We start from the raw sequence: 17,266 nt of genomic DNA, 5'->3' as shown, positions 1-17,266 counted from the left end.
GGGAATGTGAAGTGGTGCAACTCCATGGAGAGCAGTATGGCAGTTCCTCTGATTTCTTTCGCACTTCTGGGCAAGCGATTGCCTTGGTATAAATAGAACGTTCTCACGAGAGGTAACCTCAGCACTTCCCTTCACCACCCTTCTGTTCCAGCCGAAAATGCCCCCCTGGTGTCCATCTGGGAGAGGAAGTAAGAAAGAAGGAGGCAGCTGGGGATGTGAAGGAAGTTAGAGTGTGGAGACAGCAGCAGCTCAGACACGCACCTAGTGAATGACTGGACCAGGGTGTAAGGTGGAGACCAGAGAAAGAATGAATCTAAATGCAAAGTCAAGTTTCTTCTCTCTCGCTCAAAAATTAAGAATCTATGCTTGACACAGACAACTTCATGCAAAAAAGAGAAGTCAAAAGCAAGCCAGAGGCCCCAGGTCTCTGGTAAAGGAAGCTCACTACCACTCTGAGCTTTCTAAGGAACAATCCTTGTAGCACGTGTCAGTTAAATGCATGGGCTTTGGAGTTAGTCCCATCTGGTGGTGATTCTCTGCTCCAGCACTTGACAGAGATGTTGTATTGGGTTAAATACCAGTGTCTCCAAATCTATGTCTACTTGGAACCCCAGAATGTAATTTTGTTTGCAATAAGGATCACTGTAGAGGTAATTAAGGTAAGGATAGCAAGATAAAACCATCCTGAATCTGGGTGAACCATCTATCTAATGAAGGGTGCCCTTATACAGGAAAGAAAAGAGAAGACACACAGAGGAACCCAGAGGAGAAGGCCGGCTGAAGACAGAGGTGGAAGTGGGTGTGATGAGTCTTCAGCTCAGAGAATGCCAGGCATCACTAGAAACCAGAGAGACAAGGAAGGATCTTCCCCACAGCCCACAGAGGGAACTGCAACTCTGCTGACCCCTTGACTTTGAACTTTTCACCTTCAGAATTTAAACAATTTCTGCTGTGGTAAGCCACCAAGTTTGGTGATCCGAAAATCCAATAACAGATGTGATGCCAGGCAAGCCATTTTATTTCTCCTCTCTAAGCATCTGTTTTCTCATCTTTAAAATGGGTACAATAGAAGACTTCCCTCGTGGTCCAGTGTTTAAGGCTTGGCCTTCCAATGCCGAGGGTGCAGGTTCAATCTCTGCTTGGGAAACTAAGGTCCCACATGCCTCCCGGCCAAAAAACCAAAACATAAAACAGAAGCAATCTTGTAACAAATTCAGTAAAGACTTTAAAAATGGTCCATGTCAAAAAAAAAAAAAAATCTATAACAAAAAGGAAAAAATGGAAACCAAGAACAGTGTTTAAAAAAATAAAATGGATACAATAGTAACATGAGGCTGTCTTCAGGGACAAGGTCTTTAAAATTCTTACAAGCTCATCAACTACAGAGGGGAAACCCATGAACAGACTATCCCCACACCTTGAGACAATTGTCTAGCACAGATATAGAGAAGAAGAGAGAGCAATGTATGTATCATTTTTGTGGATCAGTTCCAGACATCAGAGGGGAGAGCTGGAAAGGGCAGAATAAAAGCAGAGAAGACCTCAGATGATGTGGAGAGAAAAGGGACCCCAGAGATAGGCAGGAGAAAAAAAAAAAAAAAGATCATGCTCCTTCTGGTGCTTCTAAGAGGGCCTAAGATACAGTACTTCATCTCTCTGAGCCTGTTTGTTTTTCCATAAAATGGGGATAATAATAGAATCCCTCTTGCAATATTTTTCTGAGGATAAAATGACAGTTGGTATAGCAAGTCCTTAAGACAATGCCTGGTATTCATTCATTCATTCATTCCACCCATAACTGTTGGACCCAGGTTTGGGCCAGGCAGCAGGCAAGTAAGAAGCACCCAGTAAATTCTATCTGTTGTGGTTATTATTGTTATTGGGTGAGCTGGGAACATCTGTGTTGGTCAAGGGCTTCCCTGACTGTGGAAGAAGGATGCGAAGGGGCTAGCCATTTTCCTCTGCCTCAATCCCAATCAGCCTCCAAATGTTCTCCTCGGCACCCTGCTGAAGTACCATCCATCAGCAAAGATTTTTCAGGACCACAGAGGACTGGGAGTAAAATCGTCCCACCCCTGCACATGGACATCTGCCCTGAGGACACAGCCCTCGCCTCCCAGAAATGCAACGGGAGTGATGGAACAGCCATAAATCTCACGCGTGACTTCAAGTTAATCAGTCACGCCACTCAGCTGAGAAACAGGACGCAGGGACTTCACAAGTTCCCTTGTGCCCTCAGACCCATGAAGAAAAGATCACTTCATTTGTTCATTCATTCATTCCTTCTTTCGATAAATAGTTATTGAGCATCTCTATGTGTTGGGAACTGTTCCAGATTCTGAGATGATAAAAGGGAAAAAATAAACAATGTCCCTCCCATCATGGAATTACCAGCTCTGTGTACTATACAGATAAGTATGTTATTTCAAACCATAGACAAGAAGTTATCCATTGTGATGAGAACATTTATAGAGGGATCTGACCATGGGGTCAGGAGAGGGGACTGATGAAGGCCAAGAGCTGAAGAATAATATGTAGGAGTTAAGCAGGCCAGGAGGGAAGTGGGAAAGTGTTCCAGGCAGTGGGAATAGCTGGTGCAAAGCCCTGTGGTTACAGGGAGGATTGCTGGAGGGTAGAGAAGGAGGAGGGCTATGGAGAGGAATAAGATAGGACTGGAAGGAGGCCGCAGGCTTGTAAAGTTAATGCTATATCTCAGCTCCATTTCACAGGTAAGAATCCAGATGTCCTTGACCTGTATTAACTTAGGACTTTTGGTTTTTTCTTTGCTTGCTTCCATAATCAAAGGGAAGATAAAGAGAGATCTTGGAAAGGAGATTGGAATAAGGTAGGGGTAAGGGATGGACATGCATGGCTTAAGCACATCTCCCCTCCTCCATCCCAGACAAGCTGATGGGCCAGAATATTATTATCACTTTGCCTTTACACAGCACTTCTGCTTTTCTTTTTTGTTTATTTTGTTTTAGGGTGTTTTGGGTTTTTGGGTTTTTTTGGTGGTGGGCAGGGAGGGTTTTCTGCTCCGCCCAGCATGTGAGATCTTAGGTCCCCTACCAGGGATCAAACAGAGCCTTAACCCTCTGGAGCACCGGGGAAGTGCCACACTTATGCTTTTCTATCTGTGATTTCCTTCAATTGTCAAAGTAAGAATTATTATCCCCATTTTCCTGGAAGGGAAACTGAAGCAATGAAAAGTGAAATGTCTTGCTCTGAAGCAGAGGGCCCCTGGGGCTGAAGCCAGGGTTGAACTCCACTTTTCTGACTCCTAATCCAGCGGCCTCCAGCTGCTCCTCTGGGGCAGCCATCTGTCTTTTCCCCACTTGTCTCATGCCAGACACCATCCCGTGCTAAGACTGTTCTCACAAACACGTGGGTGACCCTGGAAGAGAACATCTTCATTCGGAGCCTAATTAACTCTAATCTGATTCCTTTTCAAGTGGCAAAGGTTAAAAAATGAATACATAATTGGCAGGAATTTCATTTTCAAGTACCTCTCTGTGGATCACGATGCATATTTTCATCCTCATTCCCATACTTTTCACACCTGTAATGTTAGCCAAGTTTAGCCTTATGTCGCTGAGACTCCTTTTGTAAAAAGACCACTCGTCTGAGAATCACATGAAAAACAAGTGGAGACCTGGACACAACCCCTGGTGAATAGACTATGGTCTGCAGAGTTAGACTTTACTGCTGCTCTGAGGATGATTAGAGCCATAAATGAGATTTCCTGAAGAATGTCCCTCATAAAGAGTCAAGGGCAAAGATTTCGCTGGTAGTCCAGCAGTTAAGAATCTGCCTTGCAATGCAAGGGCCATGGGTATGATTCCCAATCCAGTAACTGAGATTCCACATGCTGATGGGATCTGTAGAGAGATCAGCTAAGCCCAGTTGCCTCATAGGTTCCGAATGAAGATGTTCTTTTCCAGGGTCACCCATGTGTTTGTGAGAACAGTCTTAGCACGGGATGATGTCTGGCATGAGACAAGTGGGGAAAAGACAGATGGCTGCCCCAGAGGAGCAGCTGGAGGCCGCTGGATTAGGAGTCAGAAAAGTGGAGTTCAACCCTGGCTTCAGCCCCAGGAGCCCTCTGCTTCAGAGCAAGACATTTCACTTTTCATTGCTTCAGTTTCCCTTCCAGGAAAATGGGGAGGCAAGTGAGCCTGCGAGCTCTGGAACCCATGAGCCACAACTGGAGAGTGTGCAAGCCAAAATGAAAGATCTCATGTGCTGCAAGCAACAAAGACCTGACACAGCCAAATAAATAAACAATTTTAAAAAAAATCAAGTGTCAAAAAGACTCAAGTCACAAGGCAAGGCACCGGGCCATTTTGGAAAGACCCTTAGCAAACAAGCTTTGGGAAAACAACCACAGAAAATCAATTATCTGCTTTGGAAAAACAACCACAGAAAATCAATTATCTGATGAACCATTGATTAATCACGGGGGAAGATATATACGAACTTAAATTATCTGGGAGTGTTCTGCTCAAACGGCTTCTAAGTGAGCAGACAGACAGATGTCTGCTGAAATATTCCATGTGGCCACATCTTCCCTGTGATCATACTTCAAGGATGCTGTGTTTCCATCAGACACCTCAGCTCTCCTGGCTATGAAAAGAAAAATGGAGTTAACAACTCCCTTTTATTGAGCACTTATTCTTCCCAGATACCATGCTGGCGGTTACACGTTGCATTGGCAAAAAAGTTCATTCGAGATCCATACCATCTTGCAGAAAAACTCAAACGAACTTTTCAGTCAACCCAACACTTTAACATGTTACATCTCACATAAGCATCATGTCAATCCTCTGTAGCATATATTCCTATTACCCGCACTTTACAGATAAGAACACTGAGGTTGGTTAAGCCATTCGCCCAAGTGGCAGAGGCAGGTTTGGAACCTTGGGCTGTTTGATCCTATATTCTTAGAACATTTTGCTCAATAGCCCCACGGATTGACATCCAAGCCCTTTCCAGATCTCAGAATTTCTGAGTTCTCAGGTGTAACCCCACCCTTATCCTTGCTTCCTGGAAACCCTCTCATACACATTATTCTTTCATAGGTCAGTCTTGGCAGCCCCAGGCAGGGTCAGGGGACAGGCAGGTCAGGAAAGTTGAGTTACTCGGCTATAAATTCTCATCTCTGACACACCCCTTAACTGCTTATCTTTGGAAAACGTGACCTGGGATAAGCCTAGGGGATGGCAACCCAAGTCATAAAGCAGATGGCCGGGGACACTGGGTGTCTGGGCGATGCTCCTGAAATTCTAGCCAGGTGATAGCAGCAGAGCAGCCCACTCTCCCCTCCCCCTGCCAAATGACCTGACCCAGAGAGATGCCACAGGGAAGTCACCAGAGATCTTCTCTCATCTGTCCCCATTCTTGCCAGATCCCCTCTGAGCCCTTACCTCGTCGTGTCTGTCCTTCACCCTCTGATGTGTTTCAGATGTGTGAATATGATATGAGAGCTCCGATTTCAAAGCCTGTGTGGACTGAGGCTCCAGCCTCTTGGGCCCCAGGCTCTTCATTAAGATCCTTTCCCATGGATGGATGGATGGATGGAACCATCAATATCATGGCAGTGGGGCCATCTTCCCAAAGGTCTCCATCATTCTGACAGAAAGGGCACCAGAAACCCCTCTCTTCAGAGTAAGGCTGGTGGAAGAAAGCTGGGGAAAAGATTAACCTCCAGCTAAACCCAGGAATGGGGCTTCCCTGGTGACTCAGTAGGAAAGAATCCACCTGCCAAGGCAGGAGATGCAGGTTCGATCCCTGAGTCAGGAAAATCCCCTGAAGAAGGAAATGGCAACCCACTCCAGTATTGCTGCCTGAAAAAAATCCCGTGGACAGAGGAGCCTGGCCGGCTACAGTCCATCAGGTCATGAAAGAGTTGGACACGACTTGGCGACTAAACAACAGCAACCACCCAGGGATGAGCAACCAGAAAGCTCAGATGACCACACACTGGGGTGAGGTGTGGGGAAGAGTGCCCAGGGAGCCTATAATCACTGGAGACTGCTTTCCAACAGCAGTATCTTGGGCAGGACTCCTCAGACTCAGTTGTGCACCATCAACATGTGGGAGAGCTTCTTAAATATCATTGCTTGGATCAACCCTGGTGACTCTGGTTCAACTGGCCAAAAGTTGGACTTGGATGTTAGCAGTTGTAATTGTGTTTTTTCTCTAAGTTCCTTAGGAGACTGTGTTAATTCTCTATTGCTGTATAACAAATTATCACAAATGTAGGGACTCAAGAAATACACATGCGTTGTCTCTTAGTTTCTGTGGGTCAGGAATCTGAGCATGATTCAGTTGGAGCCTCTGCTTCAGTATCTCTCAGGAGGCAACCAGGAGTGTGGTCTCATCTGAAGGCTCGACTGGGGAAGGATCCATTCTCAAGCTCCTGTGCCATGGGCAGGATCCAATTTCTGGCAGGTTGTAGGACTGATAATCTCAGTTCCTTACTGGCAGGTGGGACCAGTCAAACCTGTATTTCTCATGCTTTAAAAAAGCATATAAATCTCCCAGAGACCTTGCGAAAATTTAGATGCTAGCTGGTGCCTGGAACTCTGCATTTCTTTCGAAGTCCCATGTGATAGGCATGCTGCTGGTCCTCAGATATTTAAGAGCAGCAAGGATTCAAGGAGTGTCATAGGCCCAAGCAGATGTTTTTAAGGTCCAATTCCTACCTCATCTTTAGCATCATTAGAGTTAAGGTGCCATACCCAGATATTGTAAAGCTTAAAGCTGAATCCCCTAGCACATTGGATTAACCAGAATCTCATATTCAGTAATGCATCATTGAACACATCTCCTATTTCCAGTCAACTGAGGTAGTCCCCAGACCCTAATGGTTTGGCTTTTGAGATTTCACTTTATAGATTAAAAGAGTTAATACATATAAATACATACACATAATGTATTACACAGTAGAACTCCAATGATGTTACAGAAATATAATTTTTACTCTCAACCACCTAGAAGTGAAAAAAGACAAAACTTGGAAATAAAGAGAACAAACGTTGAGTTCCCACTACAGATTCTTTCAATTAAAAACACCCAGTGCGTGTGTGCATGCTAAGTCGCTTCAGTCGTGCACAGTGTGATGGACAGGAGCCCCCCAGGCTCCTCTGTCCATGGGATTCTCCAGGCAAGAATACTGGAGTGGTTGCCATGCCCTCCTCCAGGGGATCTTCCCAACCCGGGAACTGAATCTGGGTCTCTTACATCTCCTGCATTGGCAGGCAGGTTGTTTACCACTAGTGCCACCTGGGAAGCTCTAAAAACCATCCAGTACCCTAAAATTGAAAAAAGAAATTAAACTTGTTTTTTTTTTTTAATTAAAAAAAGAAAGAGACTTCCCTGGTGGTCCAGTGGTTGAGACTCCAAGCTTCCAATGCGGTGTCATGGGTTCAGTTCCTGGTTGGGGAAGTAAGATCTCACATGCCATGAAGTATGGCCAAAAAAAATTTTTTTTAATTAAAAAAAAATAGATAAAAACATTCAGTGCCCTATTTCCTTGATTCTGAAAAAAAAAATTCTGAAATCCAAATATGCATTAAAACTGATATGTAGTTTTAGTTACAATTATGCCTTTCTAAAGCCAAAAACGAGTAATACAAAACAGGTCTCAACTATGGATTATTTTAAAATCAAGTTTTTTTTTTCCCCAAAATAAAGGCAATAGTCTAAATCATATTCCCAAATGTGCAAACAAAGCTTGTTCATAATACTTTGTTATATTTCAAAAAAAAAAAAAAAACTGATATGTACAGTTGATACAGTGATGTTTTTGTTTCCCTAAAACATGGCTAAAACTTGATTATATTATGATTGCAATCATCTCAGAAGTCTCCCTGCCTCCACATTTGCACCCTTCCATCCATCCACTCAGTGCTTTCTTGGTGGCTCAGTGGTAGAGAATCTGCCTCAATGCAGGGGACCCAGGTTCAATCCTGGGTTGGGAAGAGCTCCTGGAGGAGGGCATGACAACCCACTCCAGTGTTCTTACCTGGAGAATCCCATGGACAGAGGAGCCTGGCGGGCTACAGTCCATAGAGTTGCACAGACTCAGACATGACTGAAGTGACTTAGCAGCAGCAACAGCAGTTTATCCATTCAGCAAAGCCACCAGAGTGGGCCTCATCCTTTATAAGGATGAGGTAAGTCGGATCAGGTCCCTCCTCTAAGCAAATCCCTGCCGTAGGTCCTGTCTCACTCAGAGTAGAATGCAGAGTCCTTACTGCTGTCTACTATGTAACCAGGTCCCTCAACCTCTGACTTTGTCTTCCTGCCCGCCTCCCGTCACTCACTCTGCTCCAGGCTTGCGGATCTCCTGGCTGTTCCCTGAATATGCCGAGCACAGCCCACCCCAGTGCCTTTGCACTTTTTGCATTTGCACTTTTTGCATTTGCACTTCCTTCTGCCTGGAACACCCTAGTCCAATATTTGCATGTCTCACTTTCCTCACTTCCTCCACATCTCCACCCAAATGGCACCTTATCAGAGAGGTCTTCTGGGACTACCCTGCTTATGAAGACCCAGTATCCTACCTTAATTGACTTGATAGTATTGGGTTGGTCAGAAAGTTTCTTCAGGTTTTACCATGAGATGTTACAGAGAAACCCAAACGAACTTTTTGGAAAATCAGATACTATCCTTTGTTTCTCATCTGACTCCCCAAAGCAGAAGGTAGATCCCCCAAGATGAGGGCCTTTGCTTACTGCTGTGTCCTCTCCATCTAAATCCTGCCTGGACAATATTTGGAAGTCAAATACTTTTAGAAGAAATGATATGATAAATATGATCTTTAAAAAAAAAAAACTTCTCTATGACATAGTTAAGCAAAAATTGCTAACAGTGACAGATTTTATTTTCTTGGGCTCCAAAATCACTGCGGACGGTAACTGCAGCCACGAAATTAAAAGACACTTGCTCCTCAGAAGAAAAGCTATGACAAACCTAATAGGTATGTTAAAAAGCAGACATCACTTTGCCAACAAAGGTCTGTCTAGTCAAAGCTATGGTTTTTCCAGTAGTCGTGTATGGATGAGAGAGTTGGAGCATAAAGAAGGCTAAGCACCAAAGAATTGATGCTTTCAAATTGTGGTGCTGGAGAAGACTCTTGAGAGTCCCTTGGACCACAAGGAGATCAAACCAGTCAATCCTAAAGAAAATCAACCCTGAATATTCATTGGAAGGAATGATGCTGAAGCTGAAGCTCCAATACTTTGGCCACCCAATGGGAAGTGCCAACTCATTGGAAAAGACCCTGATACTGGGCAAGATTGAGGGCAGGAGGAGAAGAGGGCAACAGAGGATGAGATGGTTGATGGAGTTTCTGACTCAATGGACATGAGTTTGAGCAAACCCCAGGAGATGGTGAAGGACAGGGAAGCCTGGTGTGCTACAGTTCACGAGGTCACAAAGAGTCAGACACAACTAAGCGACTGAACAACAAATGAATAAAAGCTATTTATGACTACAAAGAGGAGAAATAGTATCATTTCAACATGCAATCAAGTGAAAAATAATAGAGATTTTACACGTTATATCATTCATGAGTCACATGCATTGCACTTAGCCCACCTCAGTTCAGACCACCCACACTTTATGTGCTTGATGGCCACGTATGGCTGGTGGATGCTGTATTGGACAATACAGGTTGTCCTGGATGCAAATTCTCCTGCACGACTGTCATCTGAGATCAAGATAATTCTCAACCCGGCAATCCCTTCCCTCTCCCCACGGAAAGCTCCCATGTGTCCAGCTCCCTGTAGCTTTGTAGAACCACAGAGGAGTCTCTCCTGGCATTCCACCTGGGATAGGACAAGCTGAGCCCAGCCCAAGCATGCAGAAGGAGACAATGAGGGCATGGGTACCATGAGGTCAGCACCCTCTGCCAGCTCTGCTCCCAGGAAGCCTGCCCTGCCCTGCATTCTGTGCCCTTCCTTATGTCTGTCTTCTTCCTCTGGGTCAACATGAAGTGAGGAACACAGACCAGCAAAGAAAGCGTTGAGTATAAATATATAGGTGTGTATAGCGGAGTGGTGGGGACTGTGGCTAACTAGAGCCGCATGCCCCGTCTGAAAGGGCTGCCTCTGCTCACCTTCCACCAATCTTGCTGGCAATCAGGACATGAGCCCAGAGTGGCTAGATTGCCCATCTTTTTAGGCTGAGAGGTTAAGATTATTAAATGTGATCTGATATTTAGTGTTGGATCAATAGATCTTTTTTGAGCAGACTTCATTTTTTAGAACAGCTTTTTAAATAATTTTTTTTAATATTTCTGTACTGGCTGTGCTGGGTCTTCATTGCTGCGTGGGCTTTTCTCTCGTTGCGGTGCACGGGTTTCTCATTGTGCTGGTGTTTCCTTGCACTGGCTTCTCTCGCTGCTGAGCACAGGCTCCAGGGCAGGCAGGCTCCAGCAGCAGTCGTGGCACACGGGCTGAGTTGTCCTGCTGCATTTGGGAACTTGCTGGACCAGGGATCAAACCCGTGTCTCCTGCATTGACAGGCGGATTCTTTACCACTGAGCCACCAGGGAAGCCCTTTCAGAGCAGTTTTAACAACTTGTTCACCGGAGACATATTAATACATCTTTTGTTACTGAATGTTATTAACCAGAGATGTTTCGATATTCACTTACTTAACAAATCACTAAGGCCACAGGCATTAGTTTCTGCAGAAATCCCCTGGCCAATAATGTGTTATGTTCACAGCAAAGGTAAGCAGAAGGCACAGAGGCTTCCTATATAACCCCCCTAACTCCATCACACACACAGCCTCACGCATTCCCAACATCCCCACCAGAGGGGGACATTTGTTACAAGCCATGAAATACACTGACTCACCATCATCACCCAAGTCCACAGTAGACACGCTGTGGGTTTGGACAAATGTATAATGACAGGTATCCACTATGATAGGATCATACAGAGTAGTTTTGCTGCCCTAAAAATCCTCCCTGCTCCACCTGCTCATCCCTAATCAAAAGACTTAACACACCAAATTTAACTATGTCATCTCTAAAATCTGTCAACTGTGCCCTTGACTGTTGCTGGACCTCTTTTGAGTCATTCATGTACCAAGTATTTATGGAGTGTCTACTCTGAGCTTGGTCTGTATGCAGGCGATCTGGGTAATATTTCAGCTCCTGCCTTCCAGCAACTTATAGGTTGTCAGAAGAGCCAGGCTAGAAAAACCATAATGACAATTGTGAAACAATCTTGGGATCTTGATGACGGGCTGAACAAGACTTGGGGGTCATGAAGGCTGCCTGAAGGAAGTGACATCTAAGGTTAGAACTGAGGATGCATGGAAAGAAGGGGATTGCAGGGGGAGGAAACAGATGTGAAAAGTCCTGGAGCAGAAGGGGAGAGGGATTAAGTAAACATAGGGCTGAACGAGACAGAGAAATTAGTGGGACCTTCCTGCTGGTCCAAGGGTGAAGAATCCTCCTGCCAATGCAGGGGACACGGGTTCGATTCCCGGTCCACATGCCACACGGGGCAGCTAAGCCCGTGAGCCACGCATACGGAGCCCACACTCTACCGCCCATGCTCTGCAACAAGAGAAGCCACTGCAATGAGAAGCCTGCATGCTGCAACAAGAGGAGCCCTCACTTGCCGCAACTAGAGAAAAGTCAGCATGCAGCAACGAAAAACCCAGCGCAGCCAAAAATAAACAAATAAATCAATAAATAAAATAAAAAAGAAACTGATGGCATAGAGCATCATTTCTAGCACGTATCCTGCTAGGAAGCCCCCACTGCTGGCTGCTGTGATGAGGAAAGCCATAGACATTCTGCCGGTGCCTAAACTGTCCCTGACACTTCCAAATGCAGGGGGCTCTTTCTGCTTTAATCCACAGAATTAGCTTCTGGCCCCACCAGTGCCATTCCCTGAATTGCTGGAGGGCAAAGGTCAATGCATTAAGCAGGGCCGATTAATACCCAGCCGTAAATCCCACGAGCACCATTTAAGCAACAGTAATATTTCACATGGGATTGCTCCAGACATCGATCAGCCCATCTTCGGGAGGGTGCGTGTTGTGTCCTGGGCCGGCCGTGTTTACGAGGCTCGCCAAGCCCTCCTGGGCAGCGCCCCCCACACATTGCCCTTTGATCAGGGAAATCCAATAGCTGAGGTCTGGGCTTTATGGGCAAGCAAGTCTAGATTAAGGGAATTAACCACAGTTGATCACAATTAATAAAATGGTGCCTGGGCCCCACCACAGCATGGCCCTGGGGGACAGGTTGGGGTCGTGGGGGGTGGGTGGAATAACCACCTGGGATCCCACCCAAAGGCCACCACTTCTAGCCTCCTCCCAGAGCTGCCCATACAAGGACACTGAGAGAGAGTGTGTGTGTATGCACGTATGTGTGTATTTCACCCAAACACTTCCGTATATTTTATTTTCCTATTCTCAACTTCCTCGCACCAACTTCAGTCTGAAATTTCCTGGAGAAACAGGGACCCCGAGACAATCAATTCATTCATTTCTCCATACAGTCATTCCTTCATCAAGTATTTAGGATGAATAGATGTGGCTGGCACTGTTGTGAGCTGAATTATGTCCCCCAAAGGATATGTCTAAATCCTAACCCCATTTACCTGTGAATGTGAGTTAATTTAGAAATAGGAGGAGCTCTCTTCCCTGGAGGTCCAGTGTGTAAGACTCTGCACTCCCAATTCAGGAGGCATGGGTTCAATCCCTGGTCAAGGAACTAAGATCCCACATGCCACACAGTGGCAAAAAAAAAAAAATAGAAATGGGTTCTTTGCAGATGTCATCAGGTTAAGATGAAGGAATACTGGATCAGGGTGAGCCCTAAATCCGATGGCTGCTGCCCTTCGAGGAAGACGGACACCCAGGGGTGAGGCCACGGGACAACGGAGGCAGAGACTGGAGTGATGCAGCCACAAACCAAGAAAGGCGAAGCATCACTGGTGACACTGGCTGCTGGAAGCAATGGACTGATTCTTCCTCGGAGGTCACCAGAGGGAACCAGCCTTGATGACACCCTGGTTTAGATGCCTGACTTGCTGCGTCATGAGAGAATACATCTCTGAGTTTCAGTTTGTGGTGACTTGTTACAGCAGCCCCAGGACACGAGAACAGGCATCATGGTCTTAGCGATGAGTCAACCAGACCCAGCCTCTGCCCACAGGAGCCTCCAGTGTCCCTGGGAGACAGATAAAGATGAGGCCATTAAAACGCAATGTGGTGAGTTCTGGGAAAGAGAAAGCCCAGAGCTATCTGGTGGGCAGAGGAGGGGCACTGAGCATGGAGGAACCTGGGCACTCTCTCACATGTGCACTGTGCTCAGTCTCTAGGTTGTGTCCAACTCCTGGCAACCCCATGGACTGGAGCCCGCTGGGCTCCTCTGTCCATGGGATTCCCGAGGCAAGACTACTAGAGTGGGTGGTCATTTCCTTCTCCAGGGGATTCTCCTGGCCCACGGATCAAACCTGCGTCTCCTGAATTGGCAGGCAGATTCTTTACCACTGAGCTATCTGTGAAGCCCTTAAAGTGCACGAAGACAAGTCAAACACATCATCCAGTCTGCAATCACGGAGCACAGACCTCCCTGGAATAACACAGAGTATGGTCATGTCCAGAACAGGGTAGGGACACCTGGAAGGAAGTCCCGATTGAGAAGGTAAATTTTGAGCTGGGGCGTGAAGCAGGTAATTTCAAAAACACAAAAGCAGTAATCGCAAGACTGAACATTTACTGAGTGCCCACTGTATGCAGCAATCACCATGCAGAGGGCTTTCCAAATGGCTCGCTCTTTTTTTCCCTAACTTTTTATTTTATATTGGAATATAGCCGATTAAGAATGTTGTGATGATTTCAGGTGGACAGCAAAGGGACTCAGCCATACATACACATGTGTCCATTCTCCCCCAAACTCCCCTCCCATCCAGGCTGCCACATAACATTGAGCAGAGTTCCCTGTGCTATACAGTAGGTCCTTATTGGTTATCCATTTTAATTATAACAGTGTGTGCAGGCTGATCCCACACTCCCTATCTCATCACCCTTTCTCCTCCCTCCAACCCCCACCATTTGACCATAAGTCAAATGGCTACCTCTTTTAATCCACCTGACAGGCTGTGGGTGGTCCTGCCACACCCAATGGCCAGATGAGGAGTCTGGGCTGAAGGAGGTGACCTCATAAGGTCACACAGCTCTTCAGTGGCACAGCTGGGCTAAAAGCTCAGTTATGTCTTAACCTGAAGTCCATGCATTTAATCACCCACGCCATGCCATGCATCCTCTTCTTTTTCCTGAGTTTTGAACCAGAGGGTGAGGGAGGGAGAATCTAGGAGAAGAAATGCAAATCAGGCAGCAGTTAAGCCTCTGTTTAATTAAGGAGGGTAGTGGGGAGAAGGAACCCTGACCTCACACCACCGTGATATGACAGCATCCCAGTATCTCCCATGAAAGAGGTACCAAGCTCATCTATCAGCACCAGATGGACCAGGTGGGAAAATAAACCCCAGCCATCAATTCATATGGGCTTCCCTGGTGGCTCAGACAATAGAGAATCTGCCTGCAGTGCAGGAGAACTGGGTTCAATCTCTGGGTCAGGAAGATCTCCTGAAGAAGGGCATGGCAACTTACTCCAGTATTCTTGCCTGAAGAATCCCCATGGACAGAGGAGCCTGGTGGGGTTCATGGGGGTCAGAAAGAGCCAGGCATGACGGAATGACTAACACCACCGATCAATTCATGTATCCCATCCTCTTTAAAGGAGATCCATTCTGGGGTCTGAGAAGCAGGAGAGACATCAACTCTTCAAGACCAGTCTGATGCTTTGGAAACAACCCCAATATTCTACAATGATCAATGGAGGAGGGTCTGCCCACCATGGGCCCTTGCCCCTCCCCTCCTTCTCTGTTCCTACTGCACACATCATGACTGCAGGTTTATTTGAAAGTGAAAGTGTTAGTTGCTCAGTCGTGTCCAACTCATTGCGACCCTATGGACTGTAGCCCACCAGGCTTCTCTGTCCACGGAATTTTATAGACAAAAATACTGGAGTGGTTTGCCATTCGCTTCTCCAGGAGATCTTCCTGACCCAGGGATCGAACCTGGGTCTCCTGCATTGCAGGCAGTTTCTTTACTGTCTGAGCCACCAGGGAAGCCATAAGGAAATTAGTGAGGTGTAGTAAGCATCCCTAAAGATGGCCACATCTTAATTCCTGGGACCTGTGACTCTGCTATGCTTCCGTGGCAAGGGGGGATTCGGGTACTGGGTAGAATTATGGCTGTTGCCCAACTGACGGTAACATACCCTGGCTTATCCAGGTGGACCCAGTGTAATCAGGGGATGTAAAGGGAGGTGAGCAGGAGGAAGAAGAGTCAGTTTCAAAGTGATATGATATAAAAGGCTCAACCAGCCAGTGTTGCTTTGAACATGGAAGGGGCCACGAGTTAAGGAATGAGGGCAGCCTCAGGCAACTAGAGAAGGCAAACAAATGAATCCTTCCCTAGAGCTTCCAGAAGGACCACAGCCCTGTTGACACCTTGATTTTATTTATTTTAAAACCTATTTATTTTTATTTATTTATTTGGCTGCACCAGGTCTTCATTGCAGCATGCGGGATCTTTAGTTGCAGCATTCAGACTCTTAGTTGCAGCATGTGGGGTCCAGTTCCCTGACCAGGGATTGAACCCAGGTCCCCCGCATTGGGAGCTCGGAGTCTTAGCCACTGGACCACCAGGGAAGTCCCTGATACCTTGATTTCAGCTCAGAGAGACCACATCTGACCTCCAGAGCTGCACATCCTGAGAACCCGGAGCAGTGCTTCGGGCATAGGAGCTGCTCAGTAATGACCTGTGAGTCACTTAGACCCCTCTTTCTTCCCATCTTGCTAAATATTACCACTTTCTGCACCAACACTTATGCTAGAAACCAGGTCTTCACGAGCGTCCCCTGCTCAGTGCTGTCGAGGTCCCCACCTCAGCAGTGCTTCTGTTCATCCCCTCCTCTACATTTTCCCTGCCCGTATGCTAGCTAAGACTCTCAGCACATCTTGTCTGGAGTACTGCAATGGCCTCATGGTTAATTTCATGTGTCAACATGGCTAAACTATGATACCCAGATATTTGGTCAAACGTATGTCAGTTCATATGTCACCATAAAGGCATCTTTAAAAAAATGAGATTACCATTTAAATCTAGATGTAGAGAATGGATTTGTGAACATACCAGGGGAAAGAGAGGGTGGAATGAACTGAGAGAGTAGCATTGATATACATATAAACACTACCACGTGTAAAATAGCTAGCTAGTGAAGACTTGCTATATAGCACATAGAGCTCAGCTCGGTGCTCTGTGACAAGCTAGAGAGGTGGAATGGGGGGTGATAGGAGGGAGCTGTATGTGTATATACATATGGCTGATTCACATCGTTGTACAGCAGAAACTAATACAACATTGTAAAGCAAGTATCTGCCAATTAAAAAAGTAAAAGAAGAATTTAAATATGAAATTACCATATGATCCAGCAACTCCACCTCTAGATATAGACCCAAAAGAATTGAAAACAGGAACTCGAACAGATATTTGTACATCCTCGTTTCTACAGGCATTATTCATAATAGCCACAAGGTGGAAACAACCCAAATGCTCATCAGATGATGAAAAAACATGAACAAAATGTGGTATCTATTAATACATACCATGCAGCATTATTCAACCTTTCAAAGGAAGGAAATCCCACCGCATGCTGCCACATGGATGTACCTTGAAGACATTATGCTGAATGAAACGAGCCAGACACCAAAGGACAAGCATTGCACAATCCCACTCATATGACCCCAAATAGTCAAATTTATGGAGACTAGTGGTGGCTGCCAGGGACTGGGGGAGAGGGGAATGGGGAGTTACTGTTTTCAGAGTATGGAGTTACAGTTTGAGATGACAGACGGTGATGATGGTTGGACAACATTGTGAATGCACTCCATGTTACTTAACTACATATTGAAACTCGTTAAAGTGTTCAATTTTATGGTACGTATATTTTAGCAGAAAAATTAAAAAAAAAAAAAAGAAATACAGTTGTATCTAATTTCCTTACCATTTCAGCCACTGGAAAGGCCCTAGTCTCCATGTCAAGGCAGAAGAATAAGTTTGCCAGAGGACACATAAAGAAGAAATCGTTCCAGGCAGAAGTGAGGCAAGGAAGAAAAACCACTCTGCCCAAGTCATGGAGCAATTTTCATTTTCTTCTTTTGTT

Source organism: Bison bison, unplaced genomic scaffold (assembly GCF_000754665.1).
Source record: "Bison bison bison isolate TAMUID 2011002044 unplaced genomic scaffold, Bison_UMD1.0 scf7180017864495, whole genome shotgun sequence".
In the NCBI taxonomy this organism is placed as follows: domain Eukaryota; kingdom Metazoa; phylum Chordata; class Mammalia; order Artiodactyla; family Bovidae; genus Bison; species Bison bison.
This window is presented reverse-complemented; position numbering follows the sequence as displayed.